The sequence below is a fragment of the Drosophila erecta genome, unplaced genomic scaffold, assembly GCF_003286155.1.
Source record: "Drosophila erecta strain 14021-0224.00,06,07 unplaced genomic scaffold, DereRS2 tig00000126-arrow-pilon, whole genome shotgun sequence".
Classification (NCBI taxonomy): Eukaryota; Metazoa; Arthropoda; class Insecta; order Diptera; family Drosophilidae; genus Drosophila; species Drosophila erecta.
In genome coordinates this window covers 12,156,872-12,169,022 of record NW_020825209.1, presented here as the reverse complement: position 1 = coordinate 12,169,022, position 12,151 = coordinate 12,156,872, and positions in this window count along the sequence as shown.

Sequence of the window (12,151 nt, the reverse complement as noted above, 5' to 3'; positions counted from 1 at the left end):
GACCTTCCTCCCATCGGAAAAGTCCCCCTTGAAGATACTTTCTGAAAATGACTCACATCGAGCTGTTTGTCACTGGACTGCCAAAGAATTCCAGGGAAAATGGGGGAAAAGTGAACTAAAGTAAAAAGCAAACTTAACCAAGAAAATTGAATTCGAGAAAGGGTGAAGAAAGGTCCTGAAAAGGGAGTAAAAGGGATGGAAGGCAAGTGAATTAGTGGGCAAAACTAAAACTGAAACTAAAAACTCAGCAAGATTAATAGGAACACGTAAAATGTAATTATTTTCCTGTACTTGTGCTATTTGTGCCCGGCACTCGCACACACACACACGCGCGCACACACACTTACTGGCACAAGTACACACACATGCATTGTGTGGAGGGTGGGAAAGTAGAGAAAGTTTGGGAAATGGGAAAGCTTCACGCGCCTGGCATGACAACATTGAGGATTTTTAGCCCAAGCCAGGACTCTCACACACGTACACATATGGCTTCTGGCGTTGAGTGTCCATGTGTATGTGTGTGTGTTCCAGTCTTCAACTCTCTCTCACTCTTTCTGCCCAGCGCTACCTGTCTCTTTCGCGCAAAATGCCTCAGTCTCTTTCGGTCCCTCTTCGTAACGTGTTTTGCCCCAAGTAGTTTTCTTGTGTAATTATAATTGCATAATTTATTTATAATATGATTTTCATGCTGTTTTCCCTGGGAACAGCCAAGAAAGGAGGGCAGAGATGCGGCACAAGCTGAAGAGTGAGAGAGAGAGGGGGAGAGGGAGAGAAAGAGAGGGTGGATTGAGGGAAAGGAGCAGAACAGCAGCATGATAGGGAATCCTCACAGCGCAACTTAGTTTATGTACCAAATGCATTGGCAACTGCCGTTCGAGTTGCCCCACCACACAAACAGGAATGAATGCACTGCAAAATATGTTTATTAGTTTTTTAATGTTTATTATTATAAAGCGACGAATCCGTACATGCAGTTAGTTTATTATTAGTGGAATGGATAATTGCGCGATAAACATGCCAGCCCAGTTAAGTCACCAAAACCACGAAGTAATTATTTTGATATTAATTTAAATAACATAAATATTTATTTTATATTTTTCTAGGTTTATTTTGTACTGAGCTATTTTTCATTTATAGTATAGTATATTTATAGTATAAATATAGTATATTTAAGGCATGTGTGCAGTATATTTTTTGAGAAGGCAAATAATCGTAGTTTCAATAATTGTCTATGAAATGTACATTTACTGTAGAACCGATTTTGGTAGCGTTCTCTGTACTGTCACACGGACTGCCAGGACCTCCATTTTTCCCTAGACAGGACGAAATGCCTAAAGGACCAAAAGGACCAAAAGGACCAAACAATCCAGGCAGTCAACCAGCCAAGCTGCACTTTGGGCCGAAGTGAAATGTTACCAAACTTGCAGGAGCACTTGGGTGTGGAAGGGGTGTACGTGCCGGTGCCTCAAGTTCATTATGTCTGGCCATATAAATTTCACTTGGCCACAGACCGAAATCGGAGTCAAATGGCTCTGCCGGCATTTAGGTGTATAATATGCCACGTGCATCGGCACTAACACACTAACAATCACAGACACACTCACACGTATTGCTGGGGGGACTTCGAAAAATATGACAAAGAATTATTTTTGGGTGCTCCGGCATTTTTGGTGGCAATTGGTGACATAAACGAAGGCTGCACAGATTTTGGCAAACTGAAATAGTATCCAATTTCAGGGTTGCCACACCCATTAAACGGAGTCAACACAGTTATCCTTGCAGCCGATGCAAAGGGAAGTGCTGAAAGAATGCAAAACCAAGGTGATTTATTCCTCACAAATACTTATGGCTTCCACAACAAAGTTGCAGTCTGTAGCTCAGGAATTTCTTGCTGTTCTTCATATTTGCTTGGCATTGTGAAAAATCTGCAACTATGGCTTTGCATTTCCGTAATCAATTAGTTTAGCATTCAACCAAACATCGCCACTCGGTTTTACAAACTCGGGCTTCTGAGACTGGCATTAAATCGAAAACTTTAAGTCCCCGAAGTCTAGGCACACTAACAGTTTCTCTACTATATATTAATCAACTCTAAGGACTCCACCGGATCCACCCAGTTGCTTACCAACACTGGCCACGTATTAGCGGCACAGATAATCATCAAAATACATCAACAAACTTATTGTGGAGTGGGGCTGGTGGGTGGCGTCTTGGGGCGTGACAATCCATGCAAATGCAGTGCGAGCTCAAGGGGCAGGGGCGGGGGCAGGGGGCAGGGGGCTGGGCTTGGTAACAGGTAATCGTAATTGAAACAAAAGTTGTAGCCAAAGAAACTGTAGCATACGTTGCGGCGCCTTAAAAACCCATTTCCAACTGTTGACACGTGCCGCATCGTGCCGCGGCCTTAACGCCGCCCTGCAACACCCCCCCCAGCCCCCCTTCCCGGCTGAAACCCCTCTTAAAAGCGCCCCCTCCCCCCACCCCCCCTGAAACGATCTGAGACGCCGCCGTATGAAAATCACGCGACCGCATGCGAAGTAAACAACGTGAAATGAAAGTCATGCGTCGCATTTTAAAACGCGCCGGTGTCCCAGGACGTGGTAAGCCTCCTGCCACCCCTTCACCCCCTTTGATACCTCTGGTCCATGGACGTAGGTGGAGCCCACCCATGATAGCACACCCATGCCATATTCCCAGAGATGCGCATAATTTAAAAGACAAATTTGCGTCGCCCGGGACTCTGATGAAGATGGTGGGTATGGCGTTGGAAAAGCTGCCGAGGAGGTGCCTATGCACCTGGAAAAAAAGTGCATACTCGCGTTGCAATGTGCGTCAAATGAAATGCGCCATTTATAACAATATTTGTGTCCTATAAATCCAATGAATATGCCAATTCTTCCTCTATTCCGCAAATAATAAAATGGAGCTGCTGGGCTATTTTGCCCAGTGTATCATTACAATCAGTGGAACGGGACACTCGAGCGCGGCGACAGAGATGCATTTGTAAATACACCTCATTATTGTTATTGTGCCGCTCCTTGCGGTGGCCTTACTCACCTGGAAGAGCACTGCTCCACCCCTTCTAAGTAAAAAAGGAGTCCACGCCCCGCCCCTGGAAAAAGGACCCCGGCATTAGCATTCGCATTCGCATTCGCATTCGTCACGTCGCATGTTTGGCTTCTGTCGTGCAGCGAAACGGAAATGGCAACAAAGTACAAAGCAATTTAATAAATGCCGGAATCACGTGAAGGTGTTAAACAAAACATTCATGCCCGAAACAGCCGCCTTCCCCTGGCCGAGAAAAGTGTGTGAAATAAAAAGATGGATCTGAGCAGTCGAGGCGTAATTGAAAACCCGATTTCCCCGGGGCAACAGGTGGCACTTTAAGCTGCTTGGGTCGAATATAAATAATAGCACTTTAACAATACAACGGCTAATAATGAAAGACATATTAAGCTCTACCTTCACCTTTGTTAAAGTGGCACTGAAAAACTGCGAGTTTCCCCTGTTTTCACACAAAAATGTTCGCACTTGTCGTCTAAATTAAATTCATTACTGACTGGCCTCCAATTCTGCGAAACAAGCCAGGTTAAATTGACATTTGAATTTGTAAGTTTTAATTTTTAGCCATAAGTAGCAGTCCAAGTTACCCGTTCACTCATGCTTTAATAACTGTCAGTGCCATGACGTGGCCGCCACTATTGTCCTGTTTTTCTGGTCCGTTCTCTACTCCTGGCCTCCTGCAATCGTCCTGCAATCGTCCTGCATCCTTGCCAATCCTGCGCACAGTGGGCAGCGTCGGCGTCAGCTGTTAATAATGAACGAGGCGTGTTGGTATTAAATGCGGCTCTGACCTCAACAACAAAAAATAAGAGCGGTTTCTTTCGGTTCTGCTGTAGCTGCAGCTGTGGCGACACTGAAAACAACTGCATTGAAGTTGGAAATGAGTTGGCTTGCAGTTAGATAGAATTTATTTGGCACAGTATATTTCTTCTTGTTTGATGTGTGTAACTACTAGAAATGTATCCCTCGATGCCTCAAGTAATATATTTTATTGAGAACTGTGCTACCTATTGAAATAGGCAGTTTTTCTCCGTGCAGCATCGCTGTGCGTACCTCGGATTCCGCATTCTGGATCCGGATCCGGATCCGGATCCGGCTGAGCTGGCCATGGCAATGGCAATGGCGGCTGATCTTGTTCCGTTTACCTTTTCGAGTGGCCAGCGACACAAAAGCAAAAAGTGCGCCCATGTGTGTCCCGCGCTCCATCCCTTCTCGGTGTCCTTTTAGCGGGCATGTCCTTTTGACAGGTGAAAGGTGAGGGGGGGGGAGTGGAGAGTGGATTGCTGACATCAATTTGTAATTTCAATTAAAAATTTAAGCGGCGAATGAACATTCGCTGGCACGGCCGCGACTGTTGACCGTTTAACGGTAGGAAGGATATGTATTTCTTTGCCTTTGATTTACTTATACGCTCATTATATATCCATATACATAGGTTTATATGTGGCCATAATTTGATACGGCGTATGCTCAAAATGGCTGTCCCAAGCACTTAATTTGATTTCTTTCGCAAAATGGCTTTTCTTTATGTAAATATACATATACATCCTGACCACTGAGATACAGAAAGATAGGGAGAGAAAAGAAAGTTCAAAAGAGTGGTCGATGACGGGCGAGGAGGGGCGCGGAGGGGGGGAAAAAGTTTCTGTTAAAGGCGCAAGTTTTCCAAGCATTTAAGCCAACTGGGAGCGCAAATTGGGTTACTGTCCCACTTTTTATTCCTGACCCTTTGCTTTTGGCAGTAAGTTAATATTTTTGAATAAGACTTCGATTCGACTGGAAATTGGGTTACAAGTCAGTGTCAGGGGTGTAAAGTGCGCCTTCAATAGTGAGTTTCTGCCAGAAAATCCTGCCATTTAATTAAATATACATCTCCCTCTAAATGTTAGACCTGAATATATATTTTACGGACTTTATTCTTTATACTTTAAGAAAATGGCAGCATTATTTTAGCGAAATATTTGCTGGCCCTACGACAAATTCTTAGCCACAAAATTACGATTTTAGCATGGCGCCCTGAAAAGTAGGCTACGAAAACCAACACTTTGGTAAACAGGGATTTCGGTTTACTGGATTGGCCTTTGGGCTCCTTCCTCTTCCTTCCGCCGCCATTAGACGCGAAAGTGTCAACTTCCGCAGACACACACACGCGCACACACGCGCACACACGCACACCCATAAAGATAAAGATGTAATGTCGACTTGACTAAAAGCATGTCAAATTTTTGCACATCGAGGGATGGGAATCGATGTGATGGGCGGTTGGGCGGGAAGTGGAAAGTGGGAAATGCCTGCGAGAATGCATGATTGAATGATTGAGAAATTAATACACATACGCATATGTGGCGCACACACACAGCCACCCACACACACAGACACACGCAAACCGGCATGCAGAAGGAACCATCAACGGCGGCAGCTTCGTGAAATTATTCCATTTCACTTTACAACTGAATGCAAATTACATGCTGTAATTTCCTGCAAGAAAGCAAGAAATGAAGCGAAATGAATGTGGCACACACAGACACAGACACACACACGCACAAGCGCAGGCACGCACACAAATGTATTTCGCGCCGAGCGGAAATAAAAATAAATTCGAAAAGTTAATATTAAATGTGCTACATTGGAAACATATTGTGTGTGTGCTGGCTTTGGAACGAGTATCTCGTTCTCGTTTGGTTTTCTTCCCTCTCCCTCTTCTTTTTTGCCCCCCCCCCCCCCCTGTTGGGCACACCCCCTGCGCCCGCTCCGCTTGGCTGGCGCTGATTTTCCACATGCCTAGCAGACAACGGCCCCTTTTCACTGCGCCCCTGCAGCCATTACCGCCCCTGAACCTATCCGCCCACCCCCCTTTTGCACCACCCCGCCCCCTTGGCAGTCACTCAAATACACGCACACCAGGCCAGAGGCGCCGCCGGGCATCAGCGCCCCCCTTTTGGGCGCCACCCCCTCATTTTCCCCAGCCGTGCCATAAACAATTGCGCATTTTCAGCGCCGTTTGCTTACAGTTTCCTTTTATTTTGCTTTACTGTACTGCGCTGCGCTTTTTGTTGTTCTTTTATTTGTATCTTGTTGTTTCCATTTTTGTTGTATTTCGCGCGTTATTTTTTTTTGTGTGTATTTTTTTCATGCCGGGCTCATTTTTACATTTTTATAGAGAGCAATTTCCATTGGATTTTTATTCTTTTTAATTTGCGCGCCACTTTTTGCACTTGCAGTTAATTTTTTTATTGTTATTATTTTCGCGCTCATTGTTGCTGGTTTTACCCCTCTCCACCCCTCTCACCCCTCTCATGCAACTGGTCAATGGTTCGCTTTTTGTGTGATTTCCATTTTTTCCCAGCCTTCTTTGCGTTTTTGTTGTTCTTTTTGTTTTTGGCCAACGCGTAAAATATGCTTAAATATTTTAAATTTAATCACACGCTTCGCTGGCCTCGGCAAATACGTCAATGCATATGCAAACAAATGATGTGAAGCTGCTTGACTGAGGGGAAATTGTGGCGGCGGCGGGGGAGGGGTGCGCTTTCGGGGGGCTGCACACAGCCCCATCGCAAAAAACCTTCAAAGCCAGGTGAGTTGCCTGTTTTATTTGTGTCTGGCCAACTAAGGGTTAAGGCGAAGTTCCGCAAATGAAAATATCCAAGCCCAAACAGTCGACATTAATGGCAATTAAGAATCCATTCGATTGCCGCCGCATAAATCTGACCACATACTCGTACTTCGTGAAAAAATTCAACATGTATTCTTAAACATTACATTACATTAGTTAATTAGATTGGCTTACATTTTAGCCTGTTTATGTACACTTAAAAAAGCATGGAGCCACTTCAAGGGCCCATTAGATGTAATTATTAATATGTAATGATATTAATTAGTGCATTGAATTCGGTAAGTAGCAATTGGCATTAGTGACCACAAATCTTTGGAAACTTGCAGCTAATGTATCCGCATTTTGACCTGTTTCCATTCTAATCCTCGTGCTTGCCACATATTGAATTAATATTGAATTGCATTATCCACATGGCCATGATTACAATGGCAGCTTAGTGCAGCTACCTTGCATCATTACCTCACAAAATCATCTCCCACGTGTGAACCATTATAATCCGGGCCGGATGCAAATTTCTGTAAGCTCACACTTGCGCCTTGGCATTAAATTCGTTCGATTTGATTTGCTTTGACCAATGAATAAGTGAGAATCCAACGGCAGTGGAATATTTAGCATATCCCCTGGCATCACATCATCCAAAATCGCCACATTGATCGATTCGCATGATCAAAATACCAAACGTGCACTTTCGTTTCATGCATTTTTAAGATGTTAGGGAAAGCAGGACCCTGAAAGACATTGTTATTATTACATGTTAGCCGTATTTGTTTTCGATTCGACCGCCTCGGCCACGCATCCAAATCATCCAATGCTGCAGTTGCAGTTGCAGTTGCAATTAATGTAAATTAAAATCAAAACCCGAAACCGAATTCCATTTCCGTTTTAACAAGACACTTAATTACATAAGTGTGTCAGAATGTTTGCGCTGGGCGAGCCGTGGACTGAGTTTATGGGGCATTATGGACGCATTTAGTTTGGCAGGCAGTCGTCTGCCCATTGCACATTGCTCATACGCCATGTATGACGGAGCAGAAGAGAGATGCATGGGCGAATGGCATTCGGAGTGGGGCGAGTGGCACTTAGTTTCGGCTTTCAGCCTTAGCTCCCCGGCTCAGGTATTCCGATTTCACAATCACATTCGCATTCGCATTCGCATTCACATTGGCAGTGGCAGTGGCATTTGCATCCGCATCTGCATCTGCATTTGCATTTGCATTTTGCTGCTTGCCAGTCGGCCACGAGTTCGTAATTAAGTTTCAAGTGAAATTCCAGTTTATCGGCTAACCGAATTCACATATGCATCGCCGTATCCCGGCCTTGCCAAAACACACACGAGGGATCATAATATCCGATTCCCGCGCACTGCCATTCATTTGCTGTGCCTTGAGTTAGAAAACCCAACTGAAAACCTTCAGTTAAAGCGGCAGTGAATAACTACATTCATGCATTGAACTTACAGAGATTTCAATTTATATTTATTTGCGAAGGATTACATCCTTGGGGCGAATTACACGGGCTTTCTTTGCAATTTTAGTTTCTAATTGCATTTTCTCACTGGACGCTTAGCCAGGTTTCGAACCCGCGACAGGGGCATTTATAGCAACTTCAAGCGAGATTTATGGCAGCTCTAGAGAGAAGAAAGCAGAGAAAGTGGAAAGAAGAGAGCAAGAGAGTGAACTGTGATGGTCAGGGAGAAAGGGAAGGAAGAGAATGTGGGTACCAGTGGGTGGTTCGTCTTCAAAGGATTCCGGAATAAAAAACTATCCGTTGATTTAAAAAACATATTTTTCTAAACACTTCTAAAATTTGAACATTAGTTTTTAACATTGCCCCTCTTAATGTTCAAACTTGTTTCCTTGCTAAGGAAATTTAGAAAACATTCACAACACCCACATATTTGAAGCTATAGATGGGATATATAATGTAAAACAATTCGCGGCATGGGAAATTGGAACGAAATGAAACGTACAACCAAAAACAAAAAGCCGAGTAAAAAACAAAACCAAAACTAATTTCGTCAGCGACGTTGGCGTTGCGACTGACAAGTGACTTGGACTCGCAGCTCCTCCCTTGGCATAAATAAAAATTCGTTTGGCAATATGCGCGCCGCGTATTTTGTTGCAAAAGTCTTGCATTAATCTAAATATTTGCATGCTTACGTTGCCTCGTCGCTGGAGTGCGGGGGGGTTGCAGATGCGGGGAGGGAGAAGGGTAAGGGGACTCTAAAAAACGGAAAAGTCGGGGGATATAACTTTGCTGCTGCCGCCTCCGCCTATTTATTTATTTTCATCGTCGCCAAATTGTCAACGAGTTTTTGGGAAGCGGAACGGACCGATGCGATACGTTTTTTCGGCTGGAGTCGCGCTTAAAATGCATTTCGCATGCGAAGATGATGACGGCGACGATGGGAGCCATTCCCATGCCCATTTCCATTGCAAATGCAGCGCCAGGGGCGACGGCAGCCATACTTGCAACAGCGGCAGCGGCAGCGGCAGCAACATAAGCTGCAACAGTAACAGCAGTAGCAACAGCAAGTGCGAAGTGCCCCAGCGGAAACAGAGTCGACTATAGGGTACCCTTCAATTAAACAAGCACTGCATTTAAGTAATAAACCAAGCGTAAAGATACTTTGCAAACTCAATAATTATCAATCAAAGTTGATGCATGTTGAAATAGGTGATAGGTGATCTAGTTATATTGCTTTGGATTTGCCTTTGAAAAGGAGTCATAAAACCATAGCATACTTTTATGGGTACCCTTGCCAAAATATCCTCTTTGAACACCAAATTACAGGGTACCAGCATTTGCAAAACGTCATCAGGCAAAGACAAAGGAAGCGCCAGAAATAGTAATGATAATCATTGGGGGAGCTGCGGCTACCATCTTATTTATTTTCATATATATATTTATTTGTACAGCGCTTTTCCGCTTTTCCGCTTTTCTCCGCCATTTAATTTGCGGCTGCATTTGAAGTTATCAAAACCATTTAAACGAATTTCGAGGATTTGCATTTCCTTTCGCTGGCGCAAGAATAAAGCTGAAAAGTGGCGGTAACTTTGATCGCAGCCGTTCGAGGATAATGACCCGCCAAGAAAGAGACGGGCAGCGTTTCAGCGAAAGAGACGCAAAGTATTTGGGCTTTTTCACACATTTTCCAATGTTTTTTATATTTCTTTTCCGAGTGGAGCGACCGGCAATGTCAACGTCTATATGTATGTCAAATTAATTGATGACCAATTTGCGTTTTCAATTAAAAGCAACGGTGCACTTTTTTGTGCAGATACAATTTCATGTCACTGCCACGCCCCCTTCCTTTCCTCCCAGCTGCGATATTTGTTGCTGCTGCTGCTGCTGCTGCTGCTGCTGCTGCTGCTGCTACGATGTTGTAGCCGTCAACACACACGGAAATTGCCCCGCTTTTTTCACTCCGAGTGGGCGACTTGGTTTTGTTTTTCGGCCTGTTTTTTATATGTATTTCGCTTTATTTCTGCCAGCTTATGAAGCAGATCCGATGTTGCAGGCGCGAGCGAGACAGCCAGCTGTTCGCGTCTCCTTTCCGCCGGCAAAACGAAACAGCCGCGGGCAAATTGGCTGATCGGAAAATCACAGCTGTTGTCTCTAGATTTCGCCACAGAAATATTTGTATTTTCCTGATTAATGAAATGTGAAGAGCAGGCGCTGCGAATAAATTATATGTGCAAAATAAACCTTTTATTGTTTTCCGGCAAATGTACATATATACTCCTAATGGTATTTGCTGAAGGAAATCCACATATTGCCATCGATATATATTAATGGCCCTTACTGTGTGCACACACACATATGTACGTGCTCGGCTGTGCCGGTAGATGGCGCTGTCGTGTGTGGCGGCCGCTCAATTACAAAGTAAGACAGCGTTTCTTTAATTGAGTTGGACAATTTGTAGCCAGTCGCTGCGAACGGAATGGAATAATGGAGTTTTTGGTCCATTTGATGGAGTCCTGGACATCTGGACATCGGCTATGTGTCTGTGTGTGCCTATCCTGGCTTAGGTTTCAGCTGGAGACCGAGGAAATGTCGAGTCGCCGACCAAAAGCGTAACATTCTAATCGGTTTGATGTACACTTAATGTCCAAGAACCCCTTCTGGTAAATCCTTGTGTATTGTGTATTTTACTGAAATATGTAAAAGTTTTTATGCGCAAGTATTTAGGAAAACGTATTTTTCGCCATCCATTTACTTTGAGAGTGACCCCTTTGGCTGCTTGGACAAATCAGCGTCATCGAGCCGGAGCGGAGTTGGTCCTGGATCCGAATCACACCTTCTTGGCCATGTCCTGGCCGCAGGACGACACCTGTCCGCCCAGCCCAGGTCGGCCGAACCGAACCAAGCCAAACCGAACCGAACCGAACCGAAAGGAACTGAAAGGAGCCAAAGTGCTGAAGTGCCGAAACGTGGACTCGAGTGGCGGGTCCTTGAGAGACTGGGGCGCCAAATGAAGTGACAGGCAACTTAACGCATTTAAATTAATTAAAAATGTGCTTAAGATGTTTTCGACTCGCTTTGGCGACGATGCGGCGACAAAAGGCGCAGTAGTTGGCCTCGGATTTTCCCGCTGCTCCTGACAGCGCCGCCTTTTGTTTTTCCCTGCAGCTGGCAGCTGTAATTAGACAATTCACTCGCCCTTTTTCCCCACCCCACCCAGCTCCCTGCGCCACTCGATTTCTTGGGATTTTCCACTTTCCTGGACGCCAGGTCTCGGTCTCGGACTTGGTTGGCCCACCCCTCGTTTTTTGGGCTCACTCGCCGCTCGTCGCGTCGAATATTTTTTGTTGACGGCACAGATTCGGGATGCGCCGCATTGGCGGTAAAGTTTGCGCCACCGAACTTTGTCGTCGTCTCCGGTGACGCTGCTAGTTTCCCCACCACCGATTTTCCACCCAATTCAGTGGTGCGCCATTGGCGTGTTAGTAGCCAAGTTAAATGCATTAAATGAATATATTACTGGTGCCGAAGGCAAATAATATACAGGCAAACTATTTATTAAATGTTAAAAAATGTATTAGCTGTTAAAAGATGGAAAGATACTACCATGCTTTTACTATCTGCATTAATTTTCCGAACATTGCATAATATATTACGATATTAGAGGTTTGCTGGCGCGAGCTACTTTGCAATATTTCCAATCAGTCCCGGCTGCCAACTTGTTGTGACCAAGGTTGGTATCTCCATCACCCACCCACTTTCCCCCACTGGCCGTCTGCATTGTCACTTGAGTGACTGCAAAAGTGTTTTAGCCTTGCTTGCGCATCGACTTTTAAGTAGTTGCCCCATTCCCGGCGCAACCCGAGCACTTTCCCCGCCCACTTTCCATTGCCCATTTTCCATTTCCCAGCCAAATGCAAGTGCATCGGCGGAGGGAGCAGTGGTGGGGGAAAGTGCGAGGGAGCTGCTCACTCGTAGGCGTTAATGAAAATGCTTGTAATTAGTTTTGTT